Source organism: Dermacentor silvarum, chromosome 1 (assembly GCF_013339745.2).
Source record: "Dermacentor silvarum isolate Dsil-2018 chromosome 1, BIME_Dsil_1.4, whole genome shotgun sequence".
Lineage (NCBI taxonomy): Eukaryota > Metazoa > Arthropoda > Arachnida > Ixodida > Ixodidae > Dermacentor > Dermacentor silvarum.
Window position 1 is genome coordinate 286,154,446 of NC_051154.1, and position 3,761 is coordinate 286,158,206.

Consider the following 3,761-nt stretch of genomic DNA (forward strand, 5'->3'; position numbering starts at 1 on the left):
GCCGCGCGGACTCCTCTGTGCCTATCCGGTGTTGCGTAATGGAGGTGCGCTGGACTTTAGATTCTGTGGAAAAACAGCCAGGGAATTCTGTCACTAGGCCCAGCAGCTGATCCTTCTGTACATCTGCTAAATCAGCATTAATGTGGACGCGGGTACTCAGGCTGGCGTGAGTTGTTGCATACGGTGAAGTCACTTGTAACGTGCCGACGTCGGAGAAGTCAATAATGTCGTTCAGAAAGGGCATGGCTGTACCTTGAGGGACATGTTGATACTCATGGCTGAAGTTTGTCAACAAAACTTGCGAGCACTTATTCTGTATTCGAAAAAGGCCCCGGGCGATTCAGATGTGGCTTTCGAGCAACAGCGGGATATTTGCCTCGGCAATAGCCTCATAGTCGTCGAATGCGTCGCAGGTTACGAGGGTCAATACGCTGCTCCTTGGCGGCACCGTGATGTTCTCGTCGACAATCCTCAAGGCATTGACATACGTGTCGTCAGTGCTGCTCCCTGCTAAGGCCTGCGCCATCAAAAACGTTACCAGCGACTTTGGTAGTTAATTACGGCTCCATTCGCCTGCAGAAAGTCCATTCCAAGAATTAGGTCCCTCGAACAGCTTCGGAGGATAACGAAATCTCCGAGGTACGTAAACCCACGAATGCTCACTCGCGCTGTGCATCTTCCTACTGGGGGAAGCAGATGGCCTCCTGCAGTGCGAATCTGCGACCCTGTCCACTCGGTAGAAACTTTCTTCAGCTTGCTGGCAAGGTCCATGCTCATAACTGGGGTGTCCGCTCCAGTGTCGATTAACGCCGTTATTTCTTCGTCGTCTAAGGTGACGGGAATGCTCGACGTTACTACCTCTCGTACGGTGTTTGACTGCGTCTGTACGTCTGCGTCGTTCTGTTTTCGTCGTTGTCGTCGTGGTGGAGGATCTTGCGCATAGTCGACCTCAGCGGCCTCACCTCCGGAGGTCACTGAACTCAGTTTTCCCGACCCGCCGGGCTAAGCGAGCGGCGTCTCAGAGTGCCGCGAGAGAAGGCTAGGCTTGCTTATGGTGACCTATAACGAGCAGGAGACGACGAACTGGGCTCGTGCCATCGTTGATCACCATTGCGACGAATCGCGACGGAACTCTCTTTTTCCGCCGGCCGCTCACCAGGTCGTGGACGAGGTGCGTTCGGCGAGAATCCACGGAACCCCACATGACGATAAGGACACATTTTGTTGATGTGGCCGGCTTCGCCACAATGAAAACAAAGGCGCTTGTAGTCTGCGGTGCGCCAGATGTCGCTCTTCCTAGTTCTTGCTTCGGTGATGTGCGGTGGGCTGCGAGGCCTGAAGCTTACGTCCATTTTCTGAGCGGGGTGTACCATGCTATATGCACTTGAGGGTGGTGGTCAGCGTACTGCTTCAGAGTAACTCATTTCAGCATGCGGTCCCTGCTGTGGTGCCTCGTACTGTCCAGGAACAATGACGGCCATGTCGGACCTCGGCGCGCACCATTTCCGCAATGGAAATCGGTCCACTGAGGCAGCGGTCGTCTGCATCTTCTGCAGTTCCTCCTTGATGACAGTCCTGATGAGTTCTCGCAAGGCGCCGATGTCGTTGCCGAGGGTAACGGCAGAGAGCTCCCTTGAAACCACGGTGTCGCGGTTGTATTGCCTGGCCCGCTGTTGGAGGGCCTTTTCCATGCTAGTGGGTTCGTCGTGGAACTCTGCAAGTGTCGTCGGCGGATTTCGAATGAGGCCAGCAAAGATTTCCTCTTTGATGCCGCGCATTAGGTGGCGCACCTCCTTTGCTTCAGTCATAGAGGGGTCCGCACATCTGAAGAGCCCATTCATGTCTTCTACGTACGCCGTCACTCGCTCTTTCGGGCCTTGAATTCTCGCCTTCATTGCTAACTCCGCCCTCTCCTTCCTGTCCGGCCTGACGAAGGCAGTGAGGAACTGTCGACGAAATTCTTCCCATGACATCAGTGTCGCTGATTTAGCGTGGAAGCTTGGGCGTGTTGGTGATTCATTGGCAAAAACACAGTGCAAAAAAGACACGGACACGAGAGAGCGACACGCGCACAGCGCTGACTTGCAACAGTTTATTCATGAGGACATGGGAGAAGAAATATATATGGCACTGCCATGCGCAACATGTGAATAATTAGCAAAATACTGCAGCATCATTTCGAATGATGATAATGATAGCCACGTGCTAACAATGCATACTGGCTCTTTGTCATTCAAATGTTGTTAAGATATGCGATTTCCCGAGATGAAAGTGCAATAGAAGGTGAACAGACGCACGAGCTATCAAATTTCCTTATGAAATCTGCCGCAATGATTTCACGTGTCAGATGCGAATTATACCTAGCCAGCACTTCGCTTTTGTCAAAATAGGGCTTACACCCGTGATCACGGCAATGAATGCCCAGATGACCCTGTATCGTGTTGTACACGTTATTATGGTGCTCCCTGAGACGATCGTTTATGCACCTGCCGGTCGGTCCCACGTACTTTTTTCCACAGGAGAGAGGAATCATGTACACCACGCCAGTGGTGCAGGACACTAACCGATTCCTGTGTTTCACAGTACAACGCCCACGCCTGGTTTGCGAACAAAACCTACAAAGTTTCGATAGTTTTTCGGGAGCGGAAAAAACAACCGCTACACCAGCGCGTTGCCCTACTCTCTTCAGTTTGTGGGATACATCATGTATATAAGGAAGTACTGCAAGTTTTTTCTTTTCCACTGGCGGACGTGGTGCACAATTGTTTTCACCCAGCTTGAGTTGCTTACAAAGTTTTTACGCGACTGCTGATATTAAAGCCTTCGTGTATCCGGCAGATAACAAACGGTCAACCTGCGCATCAAAACTTATTTGCATTGAATGGGGACATGACCTTCTGAGGGCATTGATCAGGGACACATTAATGATTCCTCTTTTAACTAATTTCGAACGTGCTGACTTGAAAGAGACTCAATTATGCAACGCCTTCACGGCTCATCTCGTCCTCCTAATGCCCGAGCCCGTCGACAGTTACAGCACTTCAAGAGTGAAAACTCGATCCTATACCGGTATGTCTTCCACCCCGAAGGACAGCGTTGGGTTCCTGTCGTTACTCGATCACTCAGGGAACAGATATTGAAGACATTTCACGATGATCCCACGGCTGGTCATGTCGGCTTTCACAAAACTTATGAACGCATCCGCAGTCGTTTTTCCTGGCCAGGACTTGCGACCTGCGCAGCGAAATACGTCGCTTCTTGCTCGCTCTGCCAGCGCTGCAAATGACCCACTTCACCTCCGGCTGGACTGGTGCAACCTCTTCCCTGTCTTACGCGCCATTCGCAGTCATTGGGATTGACCTCTACGGACCACTGCCATTATCAGCTAGTGGCAAGAGATGGATCGTCACTGCAGTTTAGCTCTTAACCAGGTACGCCGAAACAGCTGCGTTACCTTCAGGATCCGCGAGGAGATTGCGACTTTCTTCTTGGAAGCCATCTTTCGACGACATGGAGCCTCCTTTGACGCCTCCTTTTGAGAGACCGTAGCAAGGCGTTTCTGTCGAAGCTACTCGAGGATGTATTCCGCACATGCAACACCATCCATAAAACGACTACCAGCTACCATCCTCAGACTAATCGCCTCACAGAGAGCTTTCATCGAACTCTCTCTGATATCCACGTATGGTCGATATCCTGATATCCATGAAATCTGTACATCAACGCTGACCACACCCCCTGGGATACCATCCTGCCATTCC